Below are 18,662 nucleotides of genomic sequence, written 5' to 3' on the forward strand. Positions count from 1 at the left end.
CAGCTACCTGTCATGTCATGTCAAACCTGCACAGGTGTGCTAGATTATTATTATTTAGTTTTATTTTATTTTTTTACACCAATCAGTGTGCAAACATGGTCATTAAAACGCTAAATGAATAGACGTTCATAAACCAGTCAGTGCAACTCATCATTTTGGTCTCCAATTCTCAAACTCAAATTCTCACCCACGGAGGATTAAATGAGAATCTTTCTTGTTTAACACTGGAATGGGGTGGTGCACTGTTCACTACCCGAAGATACTGCCACATCGGGTCAATGCATAGGGCGACAGAAGCAAGCTTCCAAATCAGCTCCCTTTCTCAAAAATCCATTTAATTTATGGTCCCCAGATAGGGAACGTATGTATCAGTATGTGCTCACAAGTCACCCAAGTGCAAGTATTCACACAAAAAAAAACGTGCCTCAGGATGCGATCTGTCGCAAGATCCTTTCTTTTTTTACACTTGATCTAAGCCAAAAGGCCTAGAGGGGATAACCGGGAAAGGGGTGGACCCAACCATGTCCCCTTCATGAGCACTCACATTACTCATAGGAATGGAAGGAAGGCTGGCAGCCAACCAGCCTCCCATACACTTTCTGGGTGGGTGGCAGTCAGCCACCCATACATACATACAGCACAGGCTAAACCCACATCATCACTTAAAAAAAGGACAGGCGACCATTGCACTCTGATGGAGCATTTAGCAATGCAATCCATAGCCTGGCTTTTGCCTGAACCCCCATCACTCCTCCTCTTGCATATAAGACAATATTTCAGATCTGCATATGAAAACAACACGCCTACCTTTGTTGCACATAGCTGCCTGCCTGTCTCTAGTTACCCCACTGGCTGTAGCTGCGTCCCTTCCGACATGGAATAACACCAACTGTAACGATAAACTGAAAATTAACAGTATAAACCTGCATCATTTTGGACTCTGGTATTTGCTGAATCCGGGTGACCTGACAATCGATGGTGGTGCCGCTGGTGATTCTGGCCTTCTTGGAATCTGTTGGGCCTATGTGTTAGCTCACACATCACTTGGGTATCCATGGTAACTACCACAACATGGTCATCTGCAGTTTACATCTAGCCCGTGGCATTGAATGGCATTTTAAAAGTGCTAAGGGTCCTGGTGCAATAATCCTCCCATGAGGATCAGCCTCAACGGCTTTGTAGATTGCACTCATGTCAGCAACTCCATATACATTTTTTTTTCTTCATGCTTCTTTCTTCATCCTTTTTTCTTTCTGTCATTCAGACTTTCATTCATTCGATCTCTCTCACTCACTTGCTTTAACTCATTTGTTCTCACTCACTCACTCACTCACTCACTCAATCACTCACTCACTCATTCACTCATTCACTCTCACTCACTCTCACTCTCTCACTCACTCGCTCACTAAGTCAGTCTCTCTCTCTCTCTCTCTTTTTCTTTTTATATATATTTTTTTCCGTCTTCTTCTTCTTCTTCTTCTTCTTCTTCTTCAGACCCTGTCATAGCACTAATGCCTTTCCAATACCACCAGCAGATGGAGACACTCCATTGCAACATTGGTTGTGAGCAGCAGTTTCTAAAAACAAATGCCTCATGGCGGATTTCCCATCCATCAATGGATGGTAAATTTTGTTTTTATCATTCACTGACCACAGAAACCAATGCATGGTCAAGCAACAGCAATGACACACCCTTGTGTATAGGCATGAGACCCTCATGTCATTTAACAGGATTCAGCACCACCCACAAGACAGCTACCTGTCATGTCATGTCAAACCTGCACAGGTGTGCTAGATTATTATTATTTAGTTTTATTTTATTTTTTTACACCAATCAGTGTGCAAACATGGTCATTAAAACGCTAAATGAATAGACGTTCATAAACCAGTCAGTGCAACTCATCATTTTGGTCTCCAATTCTCAAACTCAAATTCTCACCCACGGAGGATTAAATGAGAATCTTTCTTGTTTAACACTGGAATGGGGTGGTGCACTGTTCACTACCCGAAGATACTGCCACATCGGGTCAATGCATAGGGCGACAGAAGCAAGCTTCCAAATCAGCTCCCTTTCTCAAAAATCCATTTAATTTATGGTCCCCAGATAGGGAACGTATGTATCAGTATGTGCTCACAAGTCACCCAAGTGCAAGTATTCACACAAAAAAAAACGTGCCTCAGGATGCGATCTGTCGCAAGATCCTTTCTTTTTTTACACTTGATCTAAGCCAAAAGGCCTAGAGGGGATAACCGGGAAAGGGGTGGACCCAACCATGTCCCCTTCATGAGCACTCACATTACTCATAGGAATGGAAGGAAGGCTGGCAGCCAACCAGCCTCCCATACACTTTCTGGGTGGGTGGCAGTCAGCCACCCATACATACATACAGCACAGGCTAAACCCACATCATCACTTAAAAAAAGGACAGGCGACCATTGCACTCTGATGGAGCATTTAGCAATGCAATCCATAGCCTGGCTTTTGCCTGAACCCCCATCACTCCTCCTCTTGCATATAAGACAATATTTCAGATCTGCATATGAAAACAACACGCCTACCTTTGTTGCACATAGCTGCCTGCCTGTCTCTAGTTACCCCACTGGCTGTAGCTGCGTCCCTTCCGACATGGAATAACACCAACTGTAACGATAAACTGAAAATTAACAGTATAAACCTGCATCATTTTGGACTCTGGTATTTGCTGAATCCGGGTGACCTGACAATCGATGGTGGTGCCGCTGGTGATTCTGGCCTTCTTGGAATCTGTTGGGCCTATGTGTTAGCTCACACATCACTTGGGTATCCATGGTAACTACCACAACATGGTCATCTGCAGTTTACATCTAGCCCGTGGCATTGAATGGCATTTTAAAAGTGCTAAGGGTCCTGGTGCAATAATCCTCCCATGAGGATCAGCCTCAACGGCTTTGTAGATTGCACTCATGTCAGCAACTCCATATACATTTTTTTTTCTTCATGCTTCTTTCTTCATCCTTTTTTCTTTCTGTCATTCAGACTTTCATTCATTCGATCTCTCTCACTCACTTGCTTTAACTCATTTGTTCTCACTCACTCACTCACTCAATCACTCACTCACTCATTCACTCTCACTCACTCTCACTCTCTCACTCACTCGCTCACTAAGTCAGTCTCTCTCTCTCTCTCTCTATTTCTTTTTATATATATTTTTTTCCGTCTTCTTCTTCTTCTTCTTCTTCTTCTTCAGACCCTGTCATAGCACTAATGCCTTTCCAATACCACCAGCAGATGGAGACACTCCATTGCAACATTGGTTGTGAGCAGCAGTTTCTAAAAACAAATGCCTCATGGCGGATTTCCCATCCATCAATGGATGGTAAATTTTGTTTTTATCATTCACTGACCACAGAAACCAATGCATGGTCAAGCAACAGCAATGACACACCCTTGTGTATAGGCATGAGACCCTCATGTCATTTAACAGGATTCAGCACCACCCACAAGACAGCTACCTGTCATGTCATGTCAAACCTGCACAGGTGTGCTAGATTATTATTATTTAGTTTTATTTTATTTTTTTACACCAATCAGTGTGCAAACATGGTCATTAAAACGCTAAATGAATAGACGTTCATAAACCAGTCAGTGCAACTCATCATTTTGGTCTCCAATTCTCAAACTCAAATTCTCACCCACGGAGGATTAAATGAGAATCTTTCTTGTTTAACACTGGAATGGGGTGGTGCACTGTTCACTACCCGAAGATACTGCCACATCGGGTCAATGCATAGGGCGACAGAAGCAAGCTTCCAAATCAGCTCCCTTTCTCAAAAATCCATTTAATTTATGGTCCCCAGATAGGGAACGTATGTATCAGTATGTGCTCACAAGTCACCCAAGTGCAAGTATTCACACAAAAAAAAACGTGCCTCAGGATGCGATCTGTCGCAAGATCCTTTCTTTTTTTACACTTGATCTAAGCCAAAAGGCCTAGAGGGGATAACCGGGAAAGGGGTGGACCCAACCATGTCCCCTTCATGAGCACTCACATTACTCATAGGAATGGAAGGAAGGCTGGCAGCCAACCAGCCTCCCATACACTTTCTGGGTGGGTGGCAGTCAGCCACCCATACATACATACAGCACAGGCTAAACCCACATCATCACTTAAAAAAAGGACAGGCGACCATTGCACTCTGATGGAGCATTTAGCAATGCAATCCATAGCCTGGCTTTTGCCTGAACCCCCATCACTCCTCCTCTTGCATATAAGACAATATTTCAGATCTGCATATGAAAACAACACGCCTACCTTTGTTGCACATAGCTGCCTGCCTGTCTCTAGTTACCCCACTGGCTGTAGCTGCGTCCCTTCCGACATGGAATAACACCAACTGTAACGATAAACTGAAAATTAACAGTATAAACCTGCATCATTTTGGACTCTGGTATTTGCTGAATCCGGGTGACCTGACAATCGATGGTGGTGCCGCTGGTGATTCTGGCCTTCTTGGAATCTGTTGGGCCTATGTGTTAGCTCACACATCACTTGGGTATCCATGGTAACTACCACAACATGGTCATCTGCAGTTTACATCTAGCCCGTGGCATTGAATGGCATTTTAAAAGTGCTAAGGGTCCTGGTGCAATAATCCTCCCATGAGGATCAGCCTCAACGGCTTTGTAGATTGCACTCATGTCAGCAACTCCATATACATTTTTTTTTCTTCATGCTTCTTTCTTCATCCTTTTTTCTTTCTGTCATTCAGACTTTCATTCATTCGATCTCTCTCACTCACTTGCTTTAACTCATTTGTTCTCACTCACTCACTCACTCACTCACTCAATCACTCACTCACTCATTCACTCTCACTCACTCTCACTCTCTCACTCACTCGCTCACTAAGTCAGTCTCTCTCTCTCTCTCTCTTTTTCTTTTTATATATATTTTTTTCCGTCTTCTTCTTCTTCTTCTTCTTCTTCTTCTTCTTCAGACCCTGTCATAGCACTAATGCCTTTCCAATACCACCAGCAGATGGAGACACTCCATTGCAACATTGGTTGTGAGCAGCAGTTTCTAAAAACAAATGCCTCATGGCGGATTTCCCATCCATCAATGGATGGTAAATTTTGTTTTTATCATTCACTGACCACAGAAACCAATGCATGGTCAAGCAACAGCAATGACACACCCTTGTGTATAGGCATGAGACCCTCATGTCATTTAACAGGATTCAGCACCACCCACAAGACAGCTACCTGTCATGTCATGTCAAACCTGCACAGGTGTGCTAGATTATTATTATTTAGTTTTATTTTATTTTTTTACACCAATCAGTGTGCAAACATGGTCATTAAAACGCTAAATGAATAGACGTTCATAAACCAGTCAGTGCAACTCATCATTTTGGTCTCCAATTCTCAAACTCAAATTCTCACCCACGGAGGATTAAATGAGAATCTTTCTTGTTTAACACTGGAATGGGGTGGTGCACTGTTCACTACCCGAAGATACTGCCACATCGGGTCAATGCATAGGGCGACAGAAGCAAGCTTCCAAATCAGCTCCCTTTCTCAAAAATCCATTTAATTTATGGTCCCCAGATAGGGAACGTATGTATCAGTATGTGCTCACAAGTCACCCAAGTGCAAGTATTCACACAAAAAAAAACGTGCCTCAGGATGCGATCTGTCGCAAGATCCTTTCTTTTTTTACACTTGATCTAAGCCAAAAGGCCTAGAGGGGATAACCGGGAAAGGGGTGGACCCAACCATGTCCCCTTCATGAGCACTCACATTACTCATAGGAATGGAAGGAAGGCTGGCAGCCAACCAGCCTCCCATACACTTTCTGGGTGGGTGGCAGTCAGCCACCCATACATACATACAGCACAGGCTAAACCCACATCATCACTTAAAAAAAGGACAGGCGACCATTGCACTCTGATGGAGCATTTAGCAATGCAATCCATAGCCTGGCTTTTGCCTGAACCCCCATCACTCCTCCTCTTGCATATAAGACAATATTTCAGATCTGCATATGAAAACAACACGCCTACCTTTGTTGCACATAGCTGCCTGCCTGTCTCTAGTTACCCCACTGGCTGTAGCTGCGTCCCTTCCGACATGGAATAACACCAACTGTAACGATAAACTGAAAATTAACAGTATAAACCTGCATCATTTTGGACTCTGGTATTTGCTGAATCCGGGTGACCTGACAATCGATGGTGGTGCCGCTGGTGATTCTGGCCTTCTTGGAATCTGTTGGGCCTATGTGTTAGCTCACACATCACTTGGGTATCCATGGTAACTACCACAACATGGTCATCTGCAGTTTACATCTAGCCCGTGGCATTGAATGGCATTTTAAAAGTGCTAAGGGTCCTGGTGCAATAATCCTCCCATGAGGATCAGCCTCAACGGCTTTGTAGATTGCACTCATGTCAGCAACTCCATATACATTTTTTTTTCTTCATGCTTCTTTCTTCATCCTTTTTTCTTTCTGTCATTCAGACTTTCATTCATTCGATCTCTCTCACTCACTTGCTTTAACTCATTTGTTCTCACTCACTCACTCACTCACTCACTCAATCACTCACTCACTCATTCACTCATTCACTCTCACTCACTCTCACTCTCTCACTCACTCGCTCACTAAGTCAGTCTCTCTCTCTCTCTCTCTTTTTCTTTTTATATATATTTTTTTCCGTCTTCTTCTTCTTCTTCTTCTTCTTCTTCTTCTTCTTCAGACCCTGTCATAGCACTAATGCCTTTCCAATACCACCAGCAGATGGAGACACTCCATTGCAACATTGGTTGTGAGCAGCAGTTTCTAAAAACAAATGCCTCATGGCGGATTTCCCATCCATCAATGGATGGTAAATTTTGTTTTTATCATTCACTGACCACAGAAACCAATGCATGGTCAAGCAACAGCAATGACACACCCTTGTGTATAGGCATGAGACCCTCATGTCATTTAACAGGATTCAGCACCACCCACAAGACAGCTACCTGTCATGTCATGTCAAACCTGCACAGGTGTGCTAGATTATTATTATTTAGTTTTATTTTATTTTTTTACACCAATCAGTGTGCAAACATGGTCATTAAAACGCTAAATGAATAGACGTTCATAAACCAGTCAGTGCAACTCATCATTTTGGTCTCCAATTCTCAAACTCAAATTCTCACCCACGGAGGATTAAATGAGAATCTTTCTTGTTTAACACTGGAATGGGGTGGTGCACTGTTCACTACCCGAAGATACTGCCACATCGGGTCAATGCATAGGGCGACAGAAGCAAGCTTCCAAATCAGCTCCCTTTCTCAAAAATCCATTTAATTTATGGTCCCCAGATAGGGAACGTATGTATCAGTATGTGCTCACAAGTCACCCAAGTGCAAGTATTCACACAAAAAAAAACGTGCCTCAGGATGCGATCTGTCGCAAGATCCTTTCTTTTTTTACACTTGATCTAAGCCAAAAGGCCTAGAGGGGATAACCGGGAAAGGGGTGGACCCAACCATGTCCCCTTCATGAGCACTCACATTACTCATAGGAATGGAAGGAAGGCTGGCAGCCAACCAGCCTCCCATACACTTTCTGGGTGGGTGGCAGTCAGCCACCCATACATACATACAGCACAGGCTAAACCCACATCATCACTTAAAAAAAGGACAGGCGACCATTGCACTCTGATGGAGCATTTAGCAATGCAATCCATAGCCTGGCTTTTGCCTGAACCCCCATCACTCCTCCTCTTGCATATAAGACAATATTTCAGATCTGCATATGAAAACAACACGCCTACCTTTGTTGCACATAGCTGCCTGCCTGTCTCTAGTTACCCCACTGGCTGTAGCTGCGTCCCTTCCGACATGGAATAACACCAACTGTAACGATAAACTGAAAATTAACAGTATAAACCTGCATCATTTTGGACTCTGGTATTTGCTGAATCCGGGTGACCTGACAATCGATGGTGGTGCCGCTGGTGATTCTGGCCTTCTTGGAATCTGTTGGGCCTATGTGTTAGCTCACACATCACTTGGGTATCCATGGTAACTACCACAACATGGTCATCTGCAGTTTACATCTAGCCCGTGGCATTGAATGGCATTTTAAAAGTGCTAAGGGTCCTGGTGCAATAATCCTCCCATGAGGATCAGCCTCAACGGCTTTGTAGATTGCACTCATGTCAGCAACTCCATATACATTTTTTTTTCTTCATGCTTCTTTCTTCATCCTTTTTTCTTTCTGTCATTCAGACTTTCATTCATTCGATCTCTCTCACTCACTTGCTTTAACTCATTTGTTCTCACTCACTCACTCACTCAATCACTCACTCACTCATTCACTCTCACTCACTCTCACTCTCTCACTCACTCGCTCACTAAGTCAGTCTCTCTCTCTCTCTCTCTATTTCTTTTTATATATATTTTTTTCCGTCTTCTTCTTCTTCTTCTTCTTCTTCTTCAGACCCTGTCATAGCACTAATGCCTTTCCAATACCACCAGCAGATGGAGACACTCCATTGCAACATTGGTTGTGAGCAGCAGTTTCTAAAAACAAATGCCTCATGGCGGATTTCCCATCCATCAATGGATGGTAAATTTTGTTTTTATCATTCACTGACCACAGAAACCAATGCATGGTCAAGCAACAGCAATGACACACCCTTGTGTATAGGCATGAGACCCTCATGTCATTTAACAGGATTCAGCACCACCCACAAGACAGCTACCTGTCATGTCATGTCAAACCTGCACAGGTGTGCTAGATTATTATTATTTAGTTTTATTTTATTTTTTTACACCAATCAGTGTGCAAACATGGTCATTAAAACGCTAAATGAATAGACGTTCATAAACCAGTCAGTGCAACTCATCATTTTGGTCTCCAATTCTCAAACTCAAATTCTCACCCACGGAGGATTAAATGAGAATCTTTCTTGTTTAACACTGGAATGGGGTGGTGCACTGTTCACTACCCGAAGATACTGCCACATCGGGTCAATGCATAGGGCGACAGAAGCAAGCTTCCAAATCAGCTCTCTTTCTCAAAAATCCATTTAATTTATGGTCCCCAGATAGGGAACGTATGTATCAGTATGTGCTCACAAGTCACCCAAGTGCAAGTATTCACACAAAAAAAAACGTGCCTCAGGATGCGATCTGTCGCAAGATCCTTTCTTTTTTTTACACTTGATCTAAGCCAAAAGGCCTAGAGGGGATAACCGGGAAAGGGGTGGACCCAACCATGTCCCCTTCATGAGCACTCACATTACTCATAGGAATGGAAGGAAGGCTGGCAGCCAACCAGCCTCCCATACACTTTCTGGGTGGGTGGCAGTCAGCCACCCATACATACATACAGCACAGGCTAAACCCACATCATCACTTAAAAAAAGGACAGGCGACCATTGCACTCTGATGGAGCATTTAGCAATGCAATCCATAGCCTGGCTTTTGCCTGAACCCCCATCACTCCTCCTCTTGCATATAAGACAATATTTCAGATCTGCATATGAAAACAACACGCCTACCTTTGTTGCACATAGCTGCCTGCCTGTCTCTAGTTACCCCACTGGCTGTAGCTGCGTCCCTTCCGACATGGAATAACACCAACTGTAACGATAAACTGAAAATTAACAGTATAAACCTGCATCATTTTGGACTCTGGTATTTGCTGAATCCGGGTGACCTGACAATCGATGGTGGTGCCGCTGGTGATTCTGGCCTTCTTGGAATCTGTTGGGCCTATGTGTTAGCTCACACATCACTTGGGTATCCATGGTAACTACCACAACATGGTCATCTGCAGTTTACATCTAGCCCGTGGCATTGAATGGCATTTTAAAAGTGCTAAGGGTCCTGGTGCAATAATCCTCCCATGAGGATCAGCCTCAACGGCTTTGTAGATTGCACTCATGTCAGCAACTCCATATACATTTTTTTTTCTTCATGCTTCTTTCTTCATCCTTTTTTCTTTCTGTCATTCAGACTTTCATTCATTCGATCTCTCTCACTCACTTGCTTTAACTCATTTGTTCTCACTCACTCACTCACTCACTCAATCACTCACTCACTCATTCACTCTCACTCACTCTCACTCTCTCACTCACTCGCTCACTAAGTCAGTCTCTCTCTCTCTCTCTCTTTTTCTTTTTATATATATTTTTTTCCGTCTTCTTCTTCTTCTTCTTCTTCTTCTTCTTCTTCTTCTTCAGACCCTGTCATAGCACTAATGCCTTTCCAATACCACCAGCAGATGGAGACACTCCATTGCAACATTGGTTGTGAGCAGCAGTTTCTAAAAACAAATGCCTCATGGCGGATTTCCCATCCATCAATGGATGGTAAATTTTGTTTTTATCATTCACTGACCACAGAAACCAATGCATGGTCAAGCAACAGCAATGACACACCCTTGTGTATAGGCATGAGACCCTCATGTCATTTAACAGGATTCAGCACCACCCACAAGACAGCTACCTGTCATGTCATGTCAAACCTGCACAGGTGTGCTAGATTATTATTATTTAGTTTTATTTTATTTTTTTACACCAATCAGTGTGCAAACATGGTCATTAAAACGCTAAATGAATAGACGTTCATAAACCAGTCAGTGCAACTCATCATTTTGGTCTCCAATTCTCAAACTCAAATTCTCACCCACGGAGGATTAAATGAGAATCTTTCTTGTTTAACACTGGAATGGGGTGGTGCACTGTTCACTACCCGAAGATACTGCCACATCGGGTCAATGCATAGGGCGACAGAAGCAAGCTTCCAAATCAGCTCCCTTTCTCAAAAATCCATTTAATTTATGGTCCCCAGATAGGGAACGTATGTATCAGTATGTGCTCACAAGTCACCCAAGTGCAAGTATTCACACAAAAAAAAACGTGCCTCAGGATGCGATCTGTCGCAAGATCCTTTCTTTTTTTACACTTGATCTAAGCCAAAAGGCCTAGAGGGGATAACCGGGAAAGGGGTGGACCCAACCATGTCCCCTTCATGAGCACTCACATTACTCATAGGAATGGAAGGAAGGCTGGCAGCCAACCAGCCTCCCATACACTTTCTGGGTGGGTGGCAGTCAGCCACCCATACATACATACAGCACAGGCTAAACCCACATCATCACTTAAAAAAAGGACAGGCGACCATTGCACTCTGATGGAGCATTTAGCAATGCAATCCATAGCCTGGCTTTTGCCTGAACCCCCATCACTCCTCCTCTTGCATATAAGACAATATTTCAGATCTGCATATGAAAACAACACGCCTACCTTTGTTGCACATAGCTGCCTGCCTGTCTCTAGTTACCCCACTGGCTGTAGCTGCGTCCCTTCCGACATGGAATAACACCAACTGTAACGATAAACTGAAAATTAACAGTATAAACCTGCATCATTTTGGACTCTGGTATTTGCTGAATCCGGGTGACCTGACAATCGATGGTGGTGCCGCTGGTGATTCTGGCCTTCTTGGAATCTGTTGGGCCTATGTGTTAGCTCACACATCACTTGGGTATCCATGGTAACTACCACAACATGGTCATCTGCAGTTTACATCTAGCCCGTGGCATTGAATGGCATTTTAAAAGTGCTAAGGGTCCTGGTGCAATAATCCTCCCATGAGGATCAGCCTCAACGGCTTTGTAGATTGCACTCATGTCAGCAACTCCATATACATTTTTTTTTCTTCATGCTTCTTTCTTCATCCTTTTTTCTTTCTGTCATTCAGACTTTCATTCATTCGATCTCTCTCACTCACTTGCTTTAACTCATTTGTTCTCACTCACTCACTCACTCACTCAATCACTCACTCACTCATTCACTCTCACTCACTCTCACTCTCTCACTCACTCGCTCACTAAGTCAGTCTCTCTCTCTCTCTCTCTTTTTCTTTTTATATATATTTTTTTCCGTCTTCTTCTTCTTCTTCTTCTTCTTCTTCTTCTTCTTCAGACCCTGTCATAGCACTAATGCCTTTCCAATACCACCAGCAGATGGAGACACTCCATTGCAACATTGGTTGTGAGCAGCAGTTTCTAAAAACAAATGCCTCATGGCGGATTTCCCATCCATCAATGGATGGTAAATTTTGTTTTTATCATTCACTGACCACAGAAACCAATGCATGGTCAAGCAACAGCAATGACACACCCTTGTGTATAGGCATGAGACCCTCATGTCATTTAACAGGATTCAGCACCACCCACAAGACAGCTACCTGTCATGTCATGTCAAACCTGCACAGGTGTGCTAGATTATTATTATTTAGTTTTATTTTATTTTTTTACACCAATCAGTGTGCAAACATGGTCATTAAAACGCTAAATGAATAGACGTTCATAAACCAGTCAGTGCAACTCATCATTTTGGTCTCCAATTCTCAAACTAAAATTCTCACCCACGGAGGATTAAATGAGAATCTTTCTTGTTTAACACTGGAATGGGGTGGTGCACTGTTCACTACCCGAAGATACTGCCACATCGGGTCAATGCATAGGGCGACAGAAGCAAGCTTCCAAATCAGCTCCCTTTCTCAAAAATCCATTTAATTTATGGTCCCCAGATAGGGAACGTATGTATCAGTATGTGCTCACAAGTCACCCAAGTGCAAGTATTCACACAAAAAAAAACGTGCCTCAGGATGCGATCTGTCGCAAGATCCTTTCTTTTTTTACACTTGATCTAAGCCAAAAGGCCTAGAGGGGATAACCGGGAAAGGGGTGGACCCAACCATGTCCCCTTCATGAGCACTCACATTACTCATAGGAATGGAAGGAAGGCTGGCAGCCAACCAGCCTCCCATACACTTTCTGGGTGGGTGGCAGTCAGCCACCCATACATACATACAGCACAGGCTAAACCCACATCATCACTTAAAAAAAGGACAGGCGACCATTGCACTCTGATGGAGCATTTAGCAATGCAATCCATAGCCTGGCTTTTGCCTGAACCCCCATCACTCCTCCTCTTGCATATAAGACAATATTTCAGATCTGCATATGAAAACAACACGCCTACCTTTGTTGCACATAGCTGCCTGCCTGTCTCTAGTTACCCCACTGGCTGTAGCTGCGTCCCTTCCGACATGGAATAACACCAACTGTAACGATAAACTGAAAATTAACAGTATAAACCTGCATCATTTTGGACTCTGGTATTTGCTGAATCCGGGTGACCTGACAATCGATGGTGGTGCCGCTGGTGATTCTGGCCTTCTTGGAATCTGTTGGGCCTATGTGTTAGCTCACACATCACTTGGGTATCCATGGTAACTACCACAACATGGTCATCTGCAGTTTACATCTAGCCCGTGGCATTGAATGGCATTTTAAAAGTGCTAAGGGTCCTGGTGCAATAATCCTCCCATGAGGATCAGCCTCAACGGCTTTGTAGATTGCACTCATGTCAGCAACTCCATATACATTTTTTTTTCTTCATGCTTCTTTCTTCATCCTTTTTTCTTTCTGTCATTCAGACTTTCATTCATTCGATCTCTCTCACTCACTTGCTTTAACTCATTTGTTCTCACTCACTCACTCACTCACTCACTCAATCACTCACTCATTCACTCTCACTCACTCTCACTCTCTCACTCACTCGCTCACTAAGTCAGTCTCTCTCTCTCTCTCTCTTTTTCTTTTTATATATATTTTTTTCCGTCTTCTTCTTCTTCTTCTTCTTCTTCTTCTTCTTCTTCTTCAGACCCTGTCATAGCACTAATGCCTTTCCAATACCACCAGCAGATGGAGACACTCCATTGCAACATTGGTTGTGAGCAGCAGTTTCTAAAAACAAATGCCTCATGGCGGATTTCCCATCCATCAATGGATGGTAAATTTTGTTTTTATCATTCACTGACCACAGAAACCAATGCATGGTCAAGCAACAGCAATGACACACCCTTGTGTATAGGCATGAGACCCTCATGTCATTTAACAGGATTCAGCACCACCCACAAGACAGCTACCTGTCATGTCATGTCAAACCTGCACAGGTGTGCTAGATTATTATTATTTAGTTTTATTTTATTTTTTTACACCAATCAGTGTGCAAACATGGTCATTAAAACGCTAAATGAATAGACGTTCATAAACCAGTCAGTGCAACTCATCATTTTGGTCTCCAATTCTCAAACTCAAATTCTCACCCACGGAGGATTAAATGAGAATCTTTCTTGTTTAACACTGGAATGGGGTGGTGCACTGTTCACTACCCGAAGATACTGCCACATCGGGTCAATGCATAGGGCGACAGAAGCAAGCTTCCAAATCAGCTCCCTTTCTCAAAAATCCATTTAATTTATGGTCCCCAGATAGGGAACGTATGTATCAGTATGTGCTCACAAGTCACCCAAGTGCAAGTATTCACACAAAAAAAAACGTGCCTCAGGATGCGATCTGTCGCAAGATCCTTTCTTTTTTTACACTTGATCTAAGCCAAAAGGCCTAGAGGGGATAACCGGGAAAGGGGTGGACCCAACCATGTCCCCTTCATGAGCACTCACATTACTCATAGGAATGGAAGGAAGGCTGGCAGCCAACCAGCCTCCCATACACTTTCTGGGTGGGTGGCAGTCAGCCACCCATACATACATACAGCACAGGCTAAACCCACATCATCACTTAAAAAAAGGACAGGCGACCATTGCACTCTGATGGAGCATTTAGCAATGCAATCCATAGCCTGGCTTTTGCCTGAACCCCCATCACTCCTCCTCTTGCATATAAGACAATATTTCAGATCTGCATATGAAAACAACACGCCTACCTTTGTTGCACATAGCTGCCTGCCTGTCTCTAGTTACCCCACTGGCTGTAGCTGCGTCCCTTCCGACATGGAATAACACCAACTGTAACGATAAACTGAAAATTAACAGTATAAACCTGCATCATTTTGGACTCTGGTATTTGCTGAATCCGGGTGACCTGACAATCGATGGTGGTGCCGCTGGTGATTCTGGCCTTCTTGGAATCTGTTGGGCCTATGTGTTAGCTCACACATCACTTGGGTATCCATGGTAACTACCACAACATGGTCATCTGCAGTTTACATCTAGCCCGTGGCATTGAATGGCATTTTAAAAGTGCTAAGGGTCCTGGTGCAATAATCCTCCCATGAGGATCAGCCTCAACGGCTTTGTAGATTGCACTCATGTCAGCAACTCCATATACATTTTTTTTTCTTCATGCTTCTTTCTTCATCCTTTTTTCTTTCTGTCATTCAGACTTTCATTCATTCGATCTCTCTCACTCACTTGCTTTAACTCATTTGTTCTCACTCACTCACTCACTCACTCAATCACTCACTCACTCATTCACTCTCACTCACTCTCACTCACTCGCTCACTAAGTCAGTCTCTCTCTCTCTCTCTCTCTTTTTCTTTTTATATATATTTTTTTCCGTCTTCTTCTTCTTCTTCTTCTTCTTCAGACCCTGTCATAGCACTAATGCCTTTCCAATACCACCAGCAGATGGAGACACTCCATTGCAACATTGGTTGTGAGCAGCAGTTTCTAAAAACAAATGCCTCATGGCGGATTTCCCATCCATCAATGGATGGTAAATTTTGTTTTTATCATTCACTGACCACAGAAACCAATGCATGGTCAAGCAACAGCAATGACACACCCTTGTGTATAGGCATGAGACCCTCATGTCATTTAACAGGATTCAGCACCACCCACAAGACAGCTACCTGTCATGTCATGTCAAACCTGCACAGGTGTGCTAGATTATTATTATTTAGTTTTATTTTATTTTTTTACACCAATCAGTGTGCAAACATGGTCATTAAAACGCTAAATGAATAGACGTTCATAAACCAGTCAGTGCAACTCATCATTTTGGTCTCCAATTCTCAAACTCAAATTCTCACCCACGGAGGATTAAATGAGAATCTTTCTTGTTTAACACTGGAATGGGGTGGTGCACTGTTCACTACCCGAAGATACTGCCACATCGGGTCAATGCATAGGGCGACAGAAGCAAGCTTCCAAATCAGCTCCCTTTCTCAAAAATCCATTTAATTTATGGTCCCCAGATAGGGAACGTATGTATCAGTATGTGCTCACAAGTCACCCAAGTGCAAGTATTCACACAAAAAAAAACGTGCCTCAGGATGCGATCTGTCGCAAGATCCTTTCTTTTTTTACACTTGATCTAAGCCAAAAGGCCTAGAGGGGATAACCGGGAAAGGGGTGGACCCAACCATGTCCCCTTCATGAGCACTCACATTACTCATAGGAATGGAAGGAAGGCTGGCAGCCAACCAGCCTCCCATACACTTTCTGGGTGGGTGGCAGTCAGCCACCCATACATACATACAGCACAGGCTAAACCCACATCATCACTTAAAAAAAGGACAGGCGACCATTGCACTCTGATGGAGCATTTAGCAATGCAATCCATAGCCTGGCTTTTGCCTGAACCCCCATCACTCCTCCTCTTGCATATAAGACAATATTTCAGATCTGCATATGAAAACAACACGCCTACCTTTGTTGCACATAGCTGCCTGCCTGTCTCTAGTTACCCCACTGGCTGTAGCTGCGTCCCTTCCGACATGGAATAACACCAACTGTAACGATAAACTGAAAATTAACAGTATAAACCTGCATCATTTTGGACTCTGGTATTTGCTGAATCCGGGTGACCTGACAATCGATGGTGGTGCCGCTGGTGATTCTGGCCTTCTTGGAATCTGTTGGGCCTATGTGTTAGCTCACACATCACTTGGGTATCCATGGTAACTACCACAACATGGTCATCTGCAGTTTACATCTAGCCCGTGGCATTGAATGGCATTTTAAAAGTGCTAAGGGTCCTGGTGCAATAATCCTCCCATGAGGATCAGCCTCAACGGCTTTGTAGATTGCACTCATGTCAGCAACTCCATATACATTTTTTTTTCTTCATGCTTCTTTCTTCATCCTTTTTTCTTTCTGTCATTCAGACTTTCATTCATTCGATCTCTCTCACTCACTTGCTTTAACTCATTTGTTCTCACTCACTCACTCACTCACTCAATCACTCACTCACTCATTCACTCTCACTCACTCTCACTCTCTCACTCACTCGCTCACTAAGTCAGTCTCTCTCTCTCTCTCTTTTTCTTTTTATATATATTTTTTTCCGTCTTCTTCTTCTTCTTCTTCTTCTTCTTCTTCTTCAGACCCTGTCATAGCACTAATGCCTTTCCAATACCACCAGCAGATGGAGACACTCCATTGCAACATTGGTTGTGAGCAGCAGTTTCTAAAAACAAATGCCTCATGGCGGATTTCCCATCCATCAATGGATGGTAAATTTTGTTTTTATCATTCACTGACCACAGAAACCAATGCATGGTCAAGCAACAGCAATGACACACCCTTGTGTATAGGCATGAGACCCTCATGTCATTTAACAGGATTCAGCACCACCCACAAGACAGCTACCTGTCATGTCATGTCAAACCTGCACAGGTGTGCTAGATTATTATTATTTAGTTTTATTTTATTTTTTTACACCAATCAGTGTGCAAACATGGTCATTAAAACGCTAAATGAATAGACGTTCATAAACCAGTCAGTGCAACTCATCATTTTGGTCTCCAATTCTCAAACTCAAATTCTCACCCACGGAGGATTAAATGAGAATCTTTCTTGTTTAACACTGGAATGGGGTGGTGCACTGTTCACTACCCGAAGATACTGCCACATCGGGTCAATGCATAGGGCGACAGAAGCAAGCTTCCAAATCAGCTCCCTTTCTCAAAAATCCATTTAATTTATGGTCCCCAGATAGGGAACGTATGTATCAGTATGTGCTCACAAGTCACCCAAGTGCAAGTATTCACACAAAAAAAAACGTGCCTCAGGATGCGATCTGTCGCAAGATCCTTTCTTTTTTTACACTTGATCTAAGCCAAAAGGCCTAGAGGGGATAACCGGGAAAGGGGTGGACCCAACCATGTCCCCTTCATGAGCACTCACATTACTCATAGGAATGGAAGGAAGGCTGGCAGCCAACCAGCCTCCCATACACTTTCTGGGTGGGTGGCAGTCAGCCACCCATACATACATACAGCACAGGCTAAACCCACATCATCACTTAAAAAAAGGACAGGCGACCATTGCACTCTGATGGAGCATTTAGCAATGCAATCCATAGCCTGGCTTTTGCCTGAACCCCCATCACTCCTCCTCTTGCATATAAGACAATATTTCAGATCTGCATATGAAAACAACACGCCTACCTTTGTTGCACATAGCTGCCTGCCTGTCTCTAGTTACCCCACTGGCTGTAGCTGCGTCCCTTCCGACATGGAATAACACCAACTGTAACGATAAACTGAAAATTAACAGTATAAACCTGCATCATTTTGGACTCTGGTATTTGCTGAATCCGGGTGACCTGACAATCGATGGTGGTGCCGCTGGTGATTCTGGCCTTCTTGGAATCTGTTGGGCCTATGTGTTAGCTCACACATCACTTGGGTATCCATGGTAACTACCACAACATGGTCATCTGCAGTTTACATCTAGCCCGTGGCATTGAATGGCATTTTAAAAGTGCTAAGGGTCCTGGTGCAATAATCCTCCCATGAGGATCAGCCTCAACGGCTTTGTAGATTGCACTCATGTCAGCAACTCCATATACATTTTTTTTTCTTC

The 18,662-nt window shown here is 43.4% G+C and overlaps 11 pseudogenes; all 11 read right to left on the bottom strand.

The window, feature by feature from the left end:
* Positions 1–232: 232 nt before the first annotated feature.
* Positions 233–496, bottom strand: LOC130308831 (U2 spliceosomal RNA; annotated as a pseudogene).
* Positions 497–1,984: 1,488 nt separating this feature from the next.
* LOC130308832 (U2 spliceosomal RNA) lies at positions 1,985–2,248 on the bottom strand (annotated as a pseudogene).
* A 1,469-nt stretch (positions 2,249–3,717) lies between these two features.
* On the bottom strand, positions 3,718–3,981 carry LOC130308833 (U2 spliceosomal RNA; annotated as a pseudogene).
* Positions 3,982–5,464: 1,483 nt separating this feature from the next.
* LOC130308834 (U2 spliceosomal RNA) lies at positions 5,465–5,728 on the bottom strand (annotated as a pseudogene).
* A 1,494-nt stretch (positions 5,729–7,222) lies between these two features.
* LOC130308835 (U2 spliceosomal RNA) lies at positions 7,223–7,486 on the bottom strand (annotated as a pseudogene).
* Positions 7,487–8,955: 1,469 nt separating this feature from the next.
* On the bottom strand, positions 8,956–9,220 carry LOC130308806 (U2 spliceosomal RNA; annotated as a pseudogene).
* Positions 9,221–10,705: 1,485 nt separating this feature from the next.
* LOC130308836 (U2 spliceosomal RNA) lies at positions 10,706–10,969 on the bottom strand (annotated as a pseudogene).
* A 1,482-nt stretch (positions 10,970–12,451) lies between these two features.
* LOC130308837 (U2 spliceosomal RNA) lies at positions 12,452–12,715 on the bottom strand (annotated as a pseudogene).
* Positions 12,716–14,200: 1,485 nt separating this feature from the next.
* Positions 14,201–14,464, bottom strand: LOC130308838 (U2 spliceosomal RNA; annotated as a pseudogene).
* Positions 14,465–15,928: 1,464 nt separating this feature from the next.
* Positions 15,929–16,192, bottom strand: LOC130308840 (U2 spliceosomal RNA; annotated as a pseudogene).
* A 1,477-nt stretch (positions 16,193–17,669) lies between these two features.
* Positions 17,670–17,933, bottom strand: LOC130308841 (U2 spliceosomal RNA; annotated as a pseudogene).
* Between the last annotated feature and the right edge of the window lie 729 nt (positions 17,934–18,662).

The sequence above is a fragment of the Hyla sarda genome, unplaced genomic scaffold, assembly GCF_029499605.1.
Source record: "Hyla sarda isolate aHylSar1 unplaced genomic scaffold, aHylSar1.hap1 scaffold_1498, whole genome shotgun sequence".
Classification (NCBI taxonomy): domain Eukaryota; kingdom Metazoa; phylum Chordata; class Amphibia; order Anura; family Hylidae; genus Hyla; species Hyla sarda.